Source organism: Cuculus canorus, chromosome 3, assembly GCF_017976375.1.
Source record: "Cuculus canorus isolate bCucCan1 chromosome 3, bCucCan1.pri, whole genome shotgun sequence".
NCBI lineage: Eukaryota > Metazoa > Chordata > Aves > Cuculiformes > Cuculidae > Cuculus > Cuculus canorus.
This window is the reverse complement of record NC_071403.1, coordinates 78,967,279-78,986,207: the sequence shown is the minus strand read 5'-3', so window position 1 is coordinate 78,986,207 and position 18,929 is coordinate 78,967,279. Positions and strand designations below refer to the sequence as shown.

At 37.7% G+C, this 18,929-nt stretch overlaps 1 long non-coding RNA gene across 17 annotated transcripts in view; it reads right to left on the bottom strand.

Annotated features, from left to right (window-relative positions):
• The window catches only part of LOC128851802 (uncharacterized), a 512,727-nt gene that overhangs the window by 139,032 nt on the left and 354,766 nt on the right, over positions 1-18,929 (bottom strand). Inside the window, exon 5 of one of the 17 annotated variants that reach the window (XR_008449267.1) lies at positions 5,272-5,321. The exons of the other annotated variants lie outside the window; for them this stretch is intronic. This is a non-coding gene — a long non-coding RNA (uncharacterized LOC128851802). The remainder of the gene's footprint in view (positions 1-5,271; positions 5,322-18,929) is intronic. 17 annotated transcript variants of the gene reach the window in all.

Sequence of the window (18,929 nt, the reverse complement as noted above, 5' to 3'; positions counted from 1 at the left end):
CTAGAGCAGAGGTGAGGTATTTATGATGCAAATCAGGGCCCCAATTCAGCAGGCACTTAGGCACATATTTGAGTCACTGACTTCGGTGGAATCAAGTGAGTGTTTAAATGCCTTCCTGAATAATGGATAACTGTACAAGGGAACAAAGGGGCAAGGGGAAATAAGATAACACAATGAAATTACAGTTTTTTTGGGTAAAATGGTGGAAGTTGTTATATTCTAGTAAATATAAATGTAGGGAGGATAAGTACACAAAACTAGATTTTCACAGTACTACTTTAGAGACTCAGGTATATGAAAGAAATTTAGAAATTAAATTTAGAAAACCTTTTGATTTATTTAGTTTATTAAACAAATTGAAATAGTATCATGCCAAATAAAGGCAGAAGATACTTGATAGTTGATATTTCATCGGATTTTAATAACTCCTGCTCCTTTTACCTTGTATAGACATGACAAAAAAGAGATTACATTATTATATTCACTAATGGTAGCATTAATCAGATTTAAACAATGATTTAAGTTGAAAGAACATCAGAAAAGGCCTTATTTTTTCAGATAACCTTTCAGGAGTGAGGTCTTCAGGACTTTCTTGTTCTGGCAGGGTCAGAAATACCATATTAATGAGTATTCCTCTCCCTTTAAACCATGAGGTGCTGAAGCATGTAAAAGTAGGTGAGAAAACAGTAACTTTCAAACTGTAAAAAGGATGTGTTTAGCAGAGGTTTTGCTGATGGACAATTTCCACTACACCCAGACTGAACTGCCTCTCTAAAGTATCTATGAGGGAATAAGTCTTCTAGTCTACAAAGTACACTCAGATTTTTTGTTGTTGTTACTCCACACTTTCTCTTCCCTTTGTTCTTCCTTTTACACATTTTTATTTCTCACATCTCATTTTTCTATGAAAGACCACATAAATAAGACTGCAGCATCTATAGCAGTTTCCTGATGTATCTGAAGGAGATATAAGAACCTGTGGAATTCTACAGTGGCCAGACTCCAAAATTAATTCTGGATCAGTTTTATGTTTGGCAATTGTTTCTGTGATTGGCAACAACAGTGTTTTAAATCTAATCTTGAATTTTGGGTTCAAAAGTAAAATCCCCAATGCAAATAGCCTGTGGCTTCTGTCTTGGGGAAAAATCAAAGTAAAATCTCACATCCAAACACCCTCAAAGCTACAGAGTGATGCAGTAAAACAAAAAAATAGATCAGACTGCAGCTAAAATCTTTGATGGTAGAAATCTGGATCTTGATTTTAAATTTGCTAAGCTGCAGTAATAGGAATCATAGTAGTTCTAAATAACACAACACTGAACTTTTATTGTCTCTTTTGTAGATAGGTAGACTAATTATCTTGAAGCTACCATTTCGTATGTCACATAACATGGAAAATATATTAATTTTATTGATGCAACACACCAGCAAGGATCTGTATATTTGAATTATAGTCAAGGCAGCTATGCCAAAGAGCACTCCCATGCCTGAAGTGAGTTCACAATGATCCAATGAACTCCACGCAGCACCAACTGGTTTTGCAAAGCGGTTATCCATGCCCAGTGCCCCCAGCACAAAGGTCTATAACCACTGCTTGTCATTAGAACTGGGCTTTCCAAATAACTTCTCTGCCCTTCTTCACACATGATGATATTTAGGTATCTGTTTATATCAGAAAACAAAGGATACATATCTAGTTTTCACAGTTAAAGAGATAATGAAGTTGCCAATTATACAGATTTGTGCATAGTTTCCCCCCAATACAGCACAGGTATTGACATGATGTTTGATGTAGGAAGTGATTGATACAGTTTTGAAGAATCAAAAGAATTTTCTCCTATTTCTATCATCTATTCTATGTGTGATTTTGGCACCTGTTCAATTAAGTGTAATAAGCATGAACTGTGCCATTTACCATACTATTCACTAGATTAATATACAGCTACATTTTTTTAAAATACCACTTAGAAATAAATGGTTGGATATCTTTCAAAGTTGATGTATTTAGACTGAATCAATCCAAACCTTGATATCAAATTCAGACACTAAAATCTGTATTCTCCCTGCTAATTTTTTATGCACATACCCCCTTGGAAAGCACTTTACAAGTACAAGAAAATAATGCTGTTATCACTGAGATGTCCAGTCCCTTCTTGAAGGGATTTTTCTTTTTCTTTTTAAACTATTTCTCCAGACTTCTGTAACAGACAATTCTCTCAGCCAGTGTTTTTCAGTTTTATCCTCTTTCGGTGATTTGACATATGTAGTGTTTGGTACTGACTAATTTCCAAGTCCTGGGAGACAATTTCTTAGCAGTTGCAATTCATCAAAACCCTAATGAATTCTGATGGAATTCTTGGGGACTTGTTTTCTGTCGTTGCTGTGGAAGGACTGCACAACGTACCCTACGTATTTAAACCACATTAAGAGACTAAGCGTATTTAATCAATATTGCTCAAAAGAAATCTGAAGCACCACATACTAAACACCCAAGACACTATCCTCAATGCTGTCACTAAAGCCATAATACAATAAAGCACTGTTGAGACAGACTGACCACAAGTGTCTAGAGACAACCAAAAAGCATGGACAGCTGAGTGCAGGAGGTTGAAGTGAGCAATGATCTACAAACACAAAGAGGCTTGCATTGAGTTGTAAGTGATGGATACAGAGAAGGCTTTTTGGGGGCTTCAGGCAAAGTACTGCTTCAGGTACTTTATAGCATTCAAAAAAACTTGGATATCTTTAGATATTTTGGAAGCAAACTGGAAAAACTAGGCACTATACCAGCTGCTTCTTGGTTCAAAACCAAAGATCAGGTTTTATTTAGATTCTCAACCTACTTAAGCTGGTTCTCATGGGAGCAGCTATTAGGACTTGATCTCCATAATTTGGGGAAACTTATTGGGGAATAGGGAATAAAAAGGTAGTTCATAGAAGCCAGATGGGGAGGACAAGAATCTGGCAAATATCCCTTTCCCACATTTCTTCTAAAACTCAAACTAAATCTGAATCTCTCTGACATTTGAAAAAAAAAAGTCTGGCTATTTCTTCCCACATTATGTTTTCTTTTTGCTCGCTTTTACACAGGGTCTTACGAGAAGCAGAGACTAGTGCCAAAGTAATGCAAGGAAGCAAGCTGTGCCGATAATCTCAGAATGGCCCTCTTTTCTCATGAGATACCCAGTCCAATTTCACATACACAAGCAATTCAGAGGGCAAGACTCACTGGTGTGCTCTGGCTATTCTGGCAATGTAAGGTAGCAGTAAACCCCACTTTACTTGCCAGCACAACCAGATTTGCAACTGCTTTGTGTCACCAGAGTGAAGCAAAGCTGCCAGAGCATTCCAATGAATCTGGCTCTGGTAGTTTGTAGGAACTCGGCATCAGTTTGCGAACTTATCAGCATTTTTCCAAATCAGTCCTCCAAATCTTTTGAGATTCACTTATCACTGTAACACAACACGTCTGTGGAAGAGATTTATCAGAGGACACAGGACTGCATCCAGCTTCAGAAGCCATAGGAATTTTGATCTCATGTTAGTTACACTATACCAAAGCACCTAGCTTTAAACAATTTATTATTCAAAGTGACTATGTATTTTGGACTATGCAAGTATGACAGAATAAACATAAGTAGTAACTTCTGGTACTTTACAGATGGATTTTTCTTATATTTGAGAGGAATAACAAAATTCAGGGCATTTCACCACCAGTGAATCTCTAATGAGTGGGTAGTAAAAATGCCTGCCTTACTGACTGTCAGGGGATATCAAATTTGCTCACTTCTGACTCAGTAATTACCCACCAAAAATGTAGATCAAGTGGTCATCACCCAAATTAGTACCTGCCAAAGATTACTTTTGGAAAGGCTGTCAGCTAAGAAACAGGAAATGAGTTGCAAAATATTATTAAAACTTGAAAATAACAGCTTTAAGGTATGAACCACCACTCAAACGCACAATGGAGTGAGGGCAGGAAACAAAGCCCGTGCAGGGAACTGAGCACAGAGTGGGGTTGATGGCCAGGGACTTGACTTGCAAACAACAGGGGACTGATGCAAGCTGCCATATCTTCACCCCGTTCTGCTTCCTCCCATTGGACCCCTGCATGTTAATCTTCTCCAAGGCCCTGCAGTAGTTCCTGTTGAACCGTACTTACATGGAATTCAGATAGAGAGCCATGTTGCATAGCTCAGCCAAGGAGGGCGATAAGCAGCCCAAAACTAAGGAGTAGGGCCTCCCTAGTACCCAGGGGAGAGTTTAAACCTGCTGCTCTGCCTGCCACAAGCCTTCAACATGAGCAGCTGAAATATCTCCACGCCTCAGTTTCCCTTTCGCAAACGGAACATGCCTCTGTTTGACCAAAGGGGTATAAGAGGATTCATTGCAGTAACTAGAACAAACTACAGCCCACTAAAGTTACAGTAAGTGCTGCATATTGACAAAACTGAACCTAGGTCATTTAAACCATATGAGAAGAACAAAACAGGTCTGACCTTTGTTTTCCATGTTCCGGAACATTCAAATATGAAATGGAGGCGATGATGATTATAATAATAATAAAAAACAGCAACAACAAACCCAATAATAATAATAGCAATGATGACTGTACAATGCACATCTCAGTGCCAAATACTTTGCAATTAGCTGCAGGCAGCACCACAGGTATGTCAACTGTCTCTTGTGAAAGGTGGCGACCAACTGGCTTAAAGCGAACTCTAGTAACACTTCTGGGAGCAAGGTTATTTCTTTTTTTAACTCCTGGAACCTCAGTGTAAACCATCAGTCTTACTGCAAGGGGCCTCATGGTATATATCTGCTTACCCTCGCTAGGCAGCAGTTTTGTTTTTAAAGCCGTGGTTTAAATCTGGGGGAAAGCAGGGGAATCTCTTTTCAGTGAGCTACATAAATCAATCTCTCCCTCTGCTCTTTTTTGGGGGAGATATGGACAATGCTGAGTCAAATCTGCCAGTACCTGCATCTTTACTTCCAGGGATTAATCAAGTCTACTTCTCTACACCAGAGCTGACCTGTTTGCAGCCTTAACAGACCTCTGAATGCTGTAGTACAGCACCAAATGCTGGGTATCACTGGACAACGGAGGTCAGAGCGATGCCTTTGTCCCCACACTCCATGGGAGGGCTTTCAGCAGAACGCTTGGAACTAGCAAGGCTTTGAAAATAAAGCTGCATGTTAAACAAAGACAGCAGAGACAGAAACAAAAGTGTAGAAATAAATTGTTGATTACTAGCTTGCTAAAAGGCTTACCATCAGGTGTTTCAGGAGTCAGTATCAGGATTGGTGTATTCATTAACGTACTGGAAAAGAGAGGGGAAGGGTGACAGTATTTGTACAGGGTGCAAAAATGTTTAGGTTAGTCATGATTACAAAGGATCAGGAAAACTAGGCAGATGTGCAGCATGAAGACAGATGAAATTTACTGTTCATAAATGCAAGTTAATGCATATTTGAAAGAATAATTTTCAAAACTCATGCACAAGGCTAGGTTGTAAATTAACTAATCGCTTGGGAAAAAACAGAGGGAGAAGAAAATGTGGCACTTTGGACAACTCAACAAAAAAGCAAAACAATTGGAAGCAGCATTCAAAAAAGTAAATGGGTTGTTGGACTGTATAAGGAACAGGATGGAAATTAATACTAAAATACTATATTACTGAATAACTGGATGGTGTATCCTATCTGAAATATTGTACCAAGATACATTCAAGTAATCTAAAAAACTCATAAAGCTGAAATAGAGAGGTGCAACAAAAATGATTAGTGGCAGAAAGAAACACTGTGAAGATTCAAGCTGCTTAGTTTATTGAAGAGAAATAAAAAGCGGACATGAGAGAGTTAATGAAAGTTACAGGGAAGATCAATTGCCTGTTCCTAGTTTCCTCTCCTCCTAAGGTAACAACACTGAAAACAACATATTTAAAAACTAATAAGGAAAATATTATTTTATGCAGTTCATAATTAACCTATGGAACTGATTGCCACAAGATATCCTTCTGGCTAAGGACTTAATATGATATAAAATAGTTTAATTTAGATGCTTATGTGAATAATGAGGACATCCTAGCTAGGATTAAGATAAATATCTTAGAAAGGCTGAAACCCTTAATGCTTTGTGACAGAAATGAACCATGGGATGATGGAGGTTGGAGAGAAACATCCTCTTTGGGCAATAAGGAATGTCTTTGTCTTCCCTTAAGCAATTTTGTACTGAGTATTCTCAGAAGCCGGATATGAGGCTGGATGGACTGACAGTCCAGTCTCACCAGTTGCTCTAAAGTTGGCATCTCCATTGCCTTCACTGAGGCCAGGATTTCAGACTTTGATTTTCAGGCTTTGTTTCCTGCAGTGGCAAGGGGAGGAGAGGGAGGAGAATTTGGGATACAAGACTGAGTGACTTCGAGCAAATTAATACCAACTGTTGTGTGTACTTCAGAGAGGGGAAAACAGTGTCTTCTGCTTTATGCCACCAAACCTGTCAAGGTTTTCTCATTTGTGCATCATGTTCATTTTGTTTAGCATATGATAACATCACATTAACACAAAATTACAAATAAAGCTCTATAATCAGCTAAGGTGTCAGAACGGTGAGAAGTTTCAAAATGCATCTATCCCCCAACTTTGGTAAGCTAAAAAGGGGGGGAAAGAGTTTAATAATGATAAAAGAGAAAAGTTATTGCTGCTTAAATCCCTCTAAATGCGAACCTGATGTCTTGGGTACATCTGCAAAACCTGATCTGAAGCTTCATTGAAGCTTTCTGTAAAAATCACTTAGTTTAAAATATGGCCCACCCAAGTACAAACGGGCTTTTCTCCCCTTTACAGCTACCCAGTTAAGGAAATGTCTGCAGTGCAGAACTAAATCTGATTCAATGATTAATATGTAAACAGAATTTGACTGGCTCTTCTTTGGTGCTTATCGCCAAGATACAATCTGGCACAACAGTTTTGTTTGATAGACAGCCCTGGCCTATGCTTGTCAACTAGCCAATATAAAATAACATTATTACTGTATAATCTCAAATTAGGCTGTAAAATATTTCAATTGTGTGACACACATGATGAGAAGATTTTAGAGTTCTCACATGTTTACATAATTAGCACTACATATTTGTTAAATTAAGGTATCGCTATCACCTTTATTACCATATCCCTCCTCCACTGCAGTGTCTGTTTCTTGTGTAGCCTCACATGTGTTAACTTTTCAAAGGCAACAGAAAAAGGAGCCTGTGTCTCCATGTGGATTCTCCTACTTCTGTGCAATTCTAATAAAAGGTATCAGAATACCCACCCTTTCTCACAGCCCTTCAAAAAAATAGCTACTGAGGTGCAACTCAAGTAAGGAAAAGAAAGCACAAGAGGGAAATGGCCTCAAAGACCTGACTTCAGGTGTATTTAATCCTTCCACTACTGGTTTAAAAGTATTAAGTAGCCATAGGCTATCCCTGGGTAGAAAGATGGTTCAGTGACATCCCTTTTGTAAATATGTAGCTGCTCAGCCTCCTCCTAAACTCCACATTGAAGTCTGCTGCTTTTTCAGATTAATTCAGTTTGAATACTGCTGACTGTCTGTCACTACAGTCATATGTCACTGGTAGCAGCTCAGAAAGCCTAACCCCTTCTCTAATGTCATTGCACACAATTCATCTTTAAATGCAGTATAATAGTTTAGGAATACCAGTAAAACACTGGGGGGAAAGGCATTTTAAATTTAAAGGGTGTGTAACACAGTTTATAACACTGTATTAGACGAGCTAAGCAAGTTTCCTCGAGAGGGGCACATATGGTACAGGTGAAACTTGCAAAAATATAGTTCTAATAATTACCAAGATTTTTAATAAGAGTATGGTAGTTTTAAACCAAGTGCCACATTATTGTCAATAATGCTATTGAATTTGGAAATCGTTCTTAAAGAGCTAGGTACTGGCTAGGACAAAAGCATCTAAATCCACCCTAGAATAACCACAGTCATAAAACCAGGCTCCACCGGCACTGGGCACCAGGCATTTGCCACAAGTCAAGACCCTGCAGAGCAGGTTACAAAGGTTTGGCTCCAGAACTATGACTGGGATCTGTTTCTACAAAGACACACTTGGCTCCAAATTTACATTTCCAAAGTCTTTAAGATTTGTACATAAAAGGAAAACTGGACATTTCATGACCTCAGCTACGCTTACCATCTTCCCTACAGCTTCACTCACGTCAAGGAGGTGGCAAAATAAATGGTAGAATTAGGTCCTGCAAGATAGGCACACACTGCCCTCATGAAAGTCTGATTTGTTTCAAAATAAACATGCAGTAACCCAACCTACAGAACTTCTAAAACCTGGACTAATCTTTCCCAAAACTTCAGCTTTCTGGCTTTCTGATTTAATTCCAAGTGCAATAATAAACACACTCCTCTGTTTACAGCTCCATAAATAGTGCCTTGTGTTTTCTGAAACAATGCAGCTCTGGGCTGCCTCTGTGATCGTTTATTTTATATCATCCTTAAGTTGCCATTTATTTACATTTCTGGAAACAGCTACTCCATGAAACAAATGGCCTGTTTTGTTAAGTCATGGTCAAGGATGTTTCCTTCAACTTATCACATCTAGAAATGCCACAGACAGAAATGCTTTCAGGCTATTTGCTAAGAAAACTAACATAAGCTCCTTATCAGAAAATATTACATTTCCCCAAAAGGTGAACTGTTCTGTCAGTTTTTCAGGCCATGTGAAATTCCTTCTTTGCTATGACAGGTCACTGAACAGAAGCTGATGGCACACAGTAGTTGCGTGGAATGCAAGCCAAAGCCTTCAGCTACACATGACTGCAGGTAGTGGCACAGACACAGCAAGCCTTTTCCCTTTGACGCATCTAACCGGGGGGTTATATTCTGGGTTGAGGGCTGTTGTTTGAGATTGGGTTTGGACTTTGCTCCTCCTTTGACTTTTCTTCTTGGGATGCATCCACAAGCAATGTAGATGTAGTGCTGCACTGTGTGTGCCAGTCTGTTTGGTTCACATCCCAGAGCAGCAGCCAGGATAACCGGTCCTTTCTAGATCTCACACAATCTATTCAAAGTCACCAGAAAAAAAAGCCAGAAGAGGAGCTATGTCTCTTTGTCTCTGGTTTTTAAAGCATTTGCTGTTTTGTCATCCAACTAAAACCAAGATATTAGCAAGTACAGACCGACCATTAAAAGTTTAACAGAAGACACAAGAGTTTGGATAGTGTAGTTGTTTTACTCAAGCAGCTAATTCCCAGGTAGAGTTCCAGGAGTTATAAAGACTGCTCATGTTCATGAGTACTGAGCAACGGCCCTCCCTCCCCCCCATCCCCAGATCAATGCTGTATATACTTTGTGTTATAGACATTTACATCAAGCTTATGAACCTTCAGGAAAAGCTCTCCACAATGAAGGTGAAAGCTCCATTTGGCAAAATGCTCTGATTTCATGGCATTTTAGAAACTGCAGCAGAAAAAGCTGCCCTGCTAAATCCTGATGCACTGGCACACGTGGACATGTGACAATGCAGATCACACAGGCACATCTGATTTAAAAGCAGGTTTCCCACATGTGCTTGCATAGATCTGCTAGATGCAGCATTTAAGATACAGACAGGACTGTAGACATTAATAGACAAGGAGAAATACAAAGGAACAACTGATAAGACACTTTTTTTTTCAGATAAACTACTGGTTTAAATCTTATCAATACGATTTTTATTTCTTTCTATTTAAGTTCAAAACTAATTTCTTCTATTTTTAGGAGAGTATTTTCACTGTGTGATGATGAGGTGCAGTAACAGATAAAGTTCAAAATAAAGCTTTACTAGTTGCCACCTTTTGGTTCATTTGTGACACTTAGTACCCTGTCCTTCCTGCCAATCATTTTTTCTGCCAACCCCGCACACTGTTTGGGATTTACTGCTGCAGAGAAGCAGCCCGACTAGGCATCTTTAGATTCCATTCTCTTCCATTCAGTTCTCTCTGCATTACCACCAGCTGATCTTAGGTATTTATTACAATTTTTAAAGACATAAATGACCTTATACCCTGGCCTCGCCCCAAAAGGAGTTCCCATTTAAAATACCATTTTGCTATCTGCAGCAGAGAGCAAAAAGTCCGCCCTGTGACAGAAGCTGGTCATGGCTCTGTTGGTGGATACCAAGCTGGCATCTTCCAAAATCACAAGAAATTCATGTTTGAATGGGACTTCCATTTACATTGCTGGGTCTCAAAAGTATCAACGCAATCTTGGCCAGGTCACAGACAACAGGAGAGAGGCAATTTTGCAGTTTTGTGAAAACTTTCTTTTTTCATCATCCATTCCCATTTCAGGAGAGCAATGAACACCCTCTGTTACTAGTATAAACGTCCACGGCAAGACAGAAATTAGAGAGGCTAGTGTTCATAGCAGCAGTGCTACTTGATGCCAAAAATAAGTTTGATGTTTCTATTCAGGAATAGGAAATAACACTCTGAACAGGCAAGTCACTCCCCAATGGACTTTCTTTGAATTTTCTCCAAAGGCTATTTCCTTTTCCTAAACGTGGGAAATACTTCCTCTCTGTGAATAAGCACAACCCGTGGGCTGAGAAGAAAATTAATAAAACAAACAAAAAGAAAACAAACAGGAGGACCTTTGTTCTGGAAAGAAATGGCACCATCTACGCTCAGGAAGTATAAAGAGACCCAGCGGATGAGAATAGACAAATTCTAAATAGATTTCATGTAAGACGATTAAAAGTGTTTCCTTTGCTGTATATTTGGCAACACATGAAATGTTGAGTCAGAGATATAACCTTTCCCTTTCTGTACTGTTGCTTTTAGTTCATGAATAAGTAAATGATTAAGCACACTTCATATTTGGTATTATCAGACTTATTACCTGTCTCTTGTTGTTTCAATCACACCTACAGCTCTGACCGGTGCAGAGGTTCTCTATACCTTCAAGCTTTGCTCAGCTCCACTGAGTAGCAGGAGACATTTCAGAGTCTACCGAACTCGATGCTGTACCCGATCCGTATGGATTTATAGATCACCACTTTTAATTGAGACATTCCTCACTTGATTCCAAGCTGGATCCATCTATTCTCACTACTCCAAGGCTCAGTTGTGCTTGTTGTCTGCATATACAGTACAGCACCACCGACTTGGATTTCAGAGAAATCTATTAAACCTGGCAATTTCCAAAACAGCTCACAAAAGTTGCCATACATGAATATATGGCACGGAAAAAAAAAATACCTTTTTACAACATCTATAAAACTGATTATAATAAATGTCTGCCTAATTAATACATCAGGACATAAAGCCATTTATTCTCCTCTCATTTGCTATCATTCTCCCTGTTCAGATTTAATAATGCAAAAAGGTTGCTCAGATGCCAAACAGTAAAAATAATAAAAATACATTCATCATCGATACAAAAAGCAGAAACGTCTAACAGTACTGCTGTCATAGAGAATATAGCCAAATTTCTTAGCTGAAATCCAAATAGTGTTTCACCCCAAAATCTTCAAAACATACATTGAAATATGTGGTATGATAAACTAGTCTGAAAAAAATGCATGGAGAACAGTGAAACAGGTGCCCAGAATAACCATTATTACAATATGCAGACTGAAAAGGGGGGAGAAAGGGGCAGAGAGAGAAAGAAAAAAAAAGCTTTCAAGACTGTTAAATTCATGAGGGCTACAGAGCCTCAAATTGAAATTATCTCACTCTGCACTGATAAATAAAGTAGCTCTGGTACCTAAATCATGACACTAACTATACGTTTCGATTTTTTTAAGTAGTGATTAGGTGGATACTCAGGGGAACCTACTAGCCTTCACAGAGATAACAGACTCAACTTAATATCAACTTAAAAAGAGACTTGAATTCTAACCAATCTCATGTAATGAATTGAAATCCTATAGCTTTCAGAGGAGGAAAAAAAAAAGATAAAAAAGCGATGTGGCTCCATTCTCTAACTTGCTGTCAGGAAATATAATTTGTGCTCTCGGTGATTCACCTAGCTCATATGCAGCATGCAAATTTATTTCCCTAATAATCAGACCTGGAGATTGCCCAAGAGGATTAATAGCATCATTCCTTATGACCGCCAGGATATTATGCACCTCTGACATGGAAAAATTGTGTTAGTTCTACAGAGAAAACGCAAGGATATTTGTCCTGCTAGACAATATAATAGGCTGGTGCATCATCAGATTACAATGTCATTTCAAAAACCTTGAATACAAATAATGTACAGTGGGGGAAATGTTGGTACAACCTCCCTTAATTCAGTAGCCTTGAATTCACATGTATTTTTTTGCCTGTGCTTTTTTTTTGTTCCTCTCCCCATTATAATCTGTAGAACACTGCAAGAGAAAGGCAGAGGTATTTTATATTAAAACCATATCTTTTTGTTTGTTCTTATGTTATTCTTTGAGAATAGCCTATATGGACAGTGCAGGAAAAAAATAACATAAAATCCACGGCTTCCAGTTTTTCAAAGAGCTGAATACACCCACAGCTCCGGTATACTGTATTCCATATGTGAATACAGAGCAATTTATTTGCACAATTGCTTAATTTTGATTCGTAAGTCAAAGTAATGTGTTCTGCAAGCTCTGGAATTCTTCCATTCACATAGGAAGAATTTTAATTTTTAAAATCTTTTTAAACAGGTTGGTCAGGAATTTTCTAAAAAAAGAAATGTTTCCTGCTGTACTTTAGACCAAAGAACACTGCCTTAGAGACAAGACAAAATTTCATTATTATGCGCATGGGAGCAATAAGATTAGCTCCTATTGCTGCCCCTAAGGTGGAGCAGCAGGAGAAACCAATGGGACGATGCTAATGTGTATGTTAATAGTATTCTCCTAGAAGAAGTTGGGATAATTAAACGTGTACCATCTCTTTAAGACAGAGCTGCACACATTTTCTTCGGATGGGTGTTTACAAGATTTCCAATTTCAGGTCACAGCCATTTCTGAGATTGCTTAAGAAAGAGATGGGGATAACTTATCTTATTCATGTATTCAAAGAACCTTATAAAATGTGCAAAACATAACAGTTTTAAGGGGCAAAACATGCATCTTGCCTTGACAGACCTGCTTTATTATGTGTAGTGTTGTACACTGACCTAATATATTGAACATTTTTAGCTAATATACCTTGTAAGAACCAGCCTTTAATGTGATGGATTTTATAGTATCTCATTAGGGTGTGTTTATATAACCTGATACTAAACACATTTTCAGATTCATGTTCCTTATTAAAATTGTGAGCTGTATTGATTTTTAGTTGAACAGCAACAGAATCATTTTAATATTAAGAAAGGCTGCTGTGAAGTTATTTTCACAGATCACAACTACTGTGACACAAACAGTGCTCATATCTCTCATATTTCTTTACAGCCTCAATTATAAGAATCAGGATGTGTTACCCCACCTGCTTTTCCATTGGTTGAACAATTCTCTGCCTCCATTTAGAACGCCAAAAAGCATTTTTATTCATTGGTTTGGAGGGTGCTGTTTTTAAATATACATTCATGACAAGCCCCCAAACGGTATTTATACTTTTCCTTATACAGAACTGTGAGTGTTTAAAAACAAAATACCTTAATGCATCTGCTTTTCAAGTTTCCATAACAAACTGAGTAGCTATAGCAATGTTTATTCTAATACAGCAAACACAAAAACTTAGCATTCGGAGCAGTGTAAAAAAAACGATGACTTTCACATCCTAATGTCTCCATTTTGTAAACCAGTTTTCAAAGGTAAATCTAATGTCAGCAGTAAATAGAGTGGCTCCAATATTTCTCTGAGGAGTCATGGGGAAATAATGATCTTCGAGGCACCGTAAATAGTTTAAATTATTGGAAGGTCCTTGTAAGAAATGAAATACGAGAATTAAAAAAAAATAAACTTGATTTCTTTATTGTGATGTTAGGGCATTTGGAGGTAGCCCAAATTTTAAATGCAAATATTTAGAGAGAGAAATTGTCACTTCTGAGACAAGCAAATCATACACCTATTCCTGACTGTTATTGATTTAATGAACAGTTTGTTAATATAATGCTGTTTGAGAAACGAAAAACAGACACAGAAGAGTAGGTGTTCATTACATTCCTGCATTTTTAAAATCAACCATTAAGTCTTCAGCAGTGAAAAGGCTTGAAATTACATTGCAGCATGTAGAAACTACTAGATTTAATACAGCCACTTGTGATCTTTCAATTTAACTACACCTGTTACTTTTGCTACAACACCACAGAATCAGTTCAGGAGTCTCAAGTAATTGCTATATTTGGCCTCAGAAATTTTAGGTCTGAACTGGTTCTCAGAAAACAGATTTCCCTTTATTTTGCCCCGGCACGCTATTCATTTTTAGACATTAAAGTTGTGTCAATTACTTACTTCCATAGTTGATTATTATCCTGGTTATTCTACCAGCTAATCAACTCTTTTCTAAAACGCCTAGCAGTGACTTTGAATTGATGCACAGAATATAATTATTTGTGCAAATTTCTTTTGTTTCTTGTTAACCACAGAAATTGGTTAATTACTTTAATCCCCACAACCCTTCAAAAAGAAAGTGTCTTGATTTACCAATTTATTTTTAATCAATATTAGGCTGAGCTTTGCAAGTTGACTATTCACCAACATAAGACACTGCACTGACAAAAAAAAAAATATATTTTTTACATGTCCTTTAAAGCAGGCTGAAAACACCTTCATCTGAAAGACTTTGTTAGCTTTATCAGATCCAAGGCTCTTCTGTTAGAGGTGTAATTATTTTACCATTATTACATGCAAGGCTTTTAACAGAACAGTCGTTCCCTCTATTTAAGCAGTAAGTTTTATAATTTATTACATCTCTTTGGCCATCAACTCACTATACAAACAGTTGGTCACCAGTGACCAATTACATTAAGGTTAAGCAACATAACTTTAAATTAGAAATAAGCTAATGTATCTTCATCAAGGGCCTGCTGTGTTTTCAGTGCTGTTTATGAGATGATACTAAATGTGGATATGGAGCACGCTCACTGGGACCAATTCCTATCGGCCTGAAAATGGAAAAGTCTTGAGCCTGCTCAGGTCCAGAGCTAATTAATGGGATAACATCTGCTTTACGCATTCTGTGGTAGTAATTTCTATCAACTTCACTGTGAAGATGCATGGGAAACTATCAGAGAAATAAGTATCTATGCTGAACCATATTAATCTGTAGCGAGTCTGAAAATGGGAATTTCAATTCTCCTCTTATCCTAGGGATGGGCAGAGGAGGGGAGGGAGAGGATGCAGGGCTTGTTTCTTGGATTATACAGCTTCTGTATTTGCAGCGTAGGGTATATATTTAGCTCTGCTTGCATGCACATGCTTCTATATACACATCCTATTCAATTGCACGTGGGCTTGTTTTGTATATGCACTGTTGGGATTTTTTAGGAAAGAATGCAGCATCTGATGAAGATGACCATGCTCCTCATGCAACAATCAGTTTTACATGGGAAGATGGTGAAGTGGTTTTATTGCATTACTTAAGAACACAGCATGAACTGCTAAAGAAAAAAATACGGTATTGTAAAACAGGCTTCAAAAGTGATAAGCCCACTTACTTCATTTTATCAGCCTGTGTACAATGCAGAGGGGCACGAAGGGCTAGGCATCTATTCTGATTTGAGATTTAAATAAATATAACATGAAGGGCATTCTGACTCTCATTAAAAAAAAAAAAAAAGAAGCAAATTAAATCAGAATCTTTTTTTGAAAACCCCACAGACTTCCAAATCCAGGCACCCACACACCTGAATTTTATCCCTTTGTCAAAAAATTACTGGGCAGTTTTAATTCTAGTAAGATGCTTAAAGCTGCATTTTGCTCCTGAGATTTTTCTGATGAAGTCCTGTAGGGCACAAAGTCAGACTGCTGAGGAGAGATATTACATTTTTTACACATGTATGCTTTTGTCTGTATCTGTGCCTACACATAAGCAAAATATATTTTTTTTCATATAAAGCATATAGATACCTAAAACAAATACAAATATGCATGTCTGTGTGTATATGCATATAGAGAAAAAGAGAGATAAAAAGCCAAACCAAAAACAGGCATGCATCAGCAAATGTCTGAGTTTTAAGTGGTAAAACCAGAAGAAATCACATTGCTTTTTTATATTATTATTATTGCCTAAGCTATGATTTACAGGTTTAATTCTTTCAAGCTAATGCATACGAATGAATTGCATATGAACAAAAAAAAAAAAACCAACAAAAACCAAGAAGGGAGGTCCTTATAATAATGAAATTACATTAATAGTCATTCACCTTTACCTAAGAGGTTATGAGTTCATGTGTCAAGTCTATGGAATATTTTCCATAATTTGTTTGCCATTGTGTACATTCTATTTATTTGTTTGCTACAAGGCATTGAAATATTCAGGCTATTGGGAATTAAATGCTTATTTAACTAACAATGCTTATCTGTAAATTAATAGTATATAACATGGATTTTCTAAAAGACTGTCACTCAGTTTTATTTACAGAGATACTACTGAGACAAGATTCAAGGTCTTTCAAAGAACTCTTAACATCTCAGGCTTAGGGGAGGAAAAATATTATTTACTTAACGTTTTTAACAATCCTATATAATTGTGTCAATTACTGGAATGAAATATTGCTTGCTTTTGTCACATATAAATAACAATTGCACGATGAACCAGGAAGGTGCATTGCACGTGTAGTAGTCAGAATGGCTTTGTTTTGAACTTTTGTGTGCTTGTGTGCCTATGGGGAGGGAGTTTGGAGAGTGAAGGAAGGGGATTTAAAGACCTACATAATGCAAAATTCTTATGTGGCCCATTACATTTGCGACCAGAATACATATTTAATTTTTAATTTGCTTAAGCATACAAAGATGGCCAACTTCACCGCTGTTGCAATATTCTGATTTGTGGGTAGGATTAATAGAAAGCACACAGGTATTGTTCTTTTCCTTTCTCCTGAGAAAGTGCCATGAGGCAATATGGTTGTAACAGGGGTGAATCCTCAGCTCTGTTAGTCTATCTACCCTGTCAATGTTATTTGAACCCTTATTTTCCTTAAGGGGCTCATTCGGCTGTCCTAATATGTATACAGTGATGATATAGTCATACGCATAATAAAAAAGAGCTTCAAAATTATATTCAGCTTAGTAATAACGCAGCGCTGTGCTGGAGTGATTGGCAACTGTTGATCCAATTATATAACTGGTAGCTTCTTAAAATTCAGGGATATGAGATTGATACATAATGTGCTGTTAAGTGTAAAAGAACTGGACAGGAAATAAGGCGGGTTGAATTTTTTAGTGCTTTGATCAAATTAGAACCAGGTCGATGAAAGGAAATGCCTTGGGTTCTCTGCTTGAAGTTTTGTGTTACACAAAAGGCTCTTGAAATGATCAATTTTGCACATGTCACTCAGTAAGTTTAGAGTGAACTAGTCGCTGTCGGTGCCAGGGAAAGTCTCTGCAACAGATCACTTCCAATCCACACTGGACATAAAATCTGGCAGATACTCAGAAATTAAAGTGATGAGCAAAAGGAGGGACAATCACAAACCATAGGAATACCCCAAATTGTCAGAATTGTTTTTCAGGTTTCTGCACATCCCTCTCTTTGACTCAAGAAACACAGATTGGCAAAGACAGAAAAGGGTCATCTGGTGAAATCTCCAGAAATAAATGCAAGATTATCTTTGCTGCTGTTCTTTTAAGCATTTATCTAGCCAACTCACTAACTAGCTTTGATCCATTGTAACCCTCTGTCTGTCCCCAGCTTTTAAAACAGCTACTATTATTTATGAAGTGCTGTAGATGTGCAGTGAGAAGCACAGGGACTTTTTGCTCTTATTTTTCCTTAAGGACAACTTAAAAGGAGAGAAGAAAGCACGCATGAAAAGGCACCTTGCAGGTAAGGCTGTGGTTCTTCTGTCGCTTGGTCTGTCTCTGAAGAATGACTCCATAGTGGTTAGGCCTGTAAGAGACACAACCTCTCTGGTACTTTTCTGCGATCAATGCCTCTGTACTATATGCTACTCAATGTAGTGATTTAAATCCCACAGTTTTGGTTTTAATGCATTAACATTTCACCACTCCTCAAATACATCCTGGAAATCTCTCTCCTCCTCATAACTCTTATCCTCAAATCAGGAATCATGTAAGATTTGAGTACAGTATACATCCATACCTCTACCAAGAATAGAGAATGGAGATTTACTAATAAATACACTCAAGGTCGGGGGGAAGAGAGGGGTAGAGAAAAGATTAAATTCCCAAGCCAGGCTACAAGAAAATTTCTTGTGCCACCCACTGCAACAGAGAACAGGAAGAAACTACCAAAGGAGTCATCAATGCTAAAATAACCTGCTGAATTGCTGTTACCTTCAGGATAGTACCTGCACATTAATGCTTTTGTTTTGGCATAATTCCCACTGCAAGGAATGCCTCCAAAAACCAGAGTTTCCAGAAATAATATTACAGGATGGGGAGCACTGACAGATCGGTGCAGTAACCTTCACCTGGGCCTTCCAATCCAGTTTTGTGTGAATTACATCAAATTGCTCTGGGTATTTGTGTTGGATGCAGAGTAGTTGAATAGCTGCCCATTTCTACACCAAAGCAGCTCTTTTGAAGTTGATTAGTGTTCCCCAGTAACAGAAACACTGCACAGCATCGAAAATGACAGGACATCACAGTGCAATTTCACTAAAAACGATGCATGGTGCATTATGTGAATAATATTTTTCTGAGTTCCAAGATCAGAGTTAGAGAAACGTCTTTACAATTTCTATGTGAGATATTCCTCAACTGTAGTGTCAGACATTCACAAGAGCACACACTAATAAGGTATAATTTGACAATATGGTAGAGGTCCATCTTTCCAGTTCT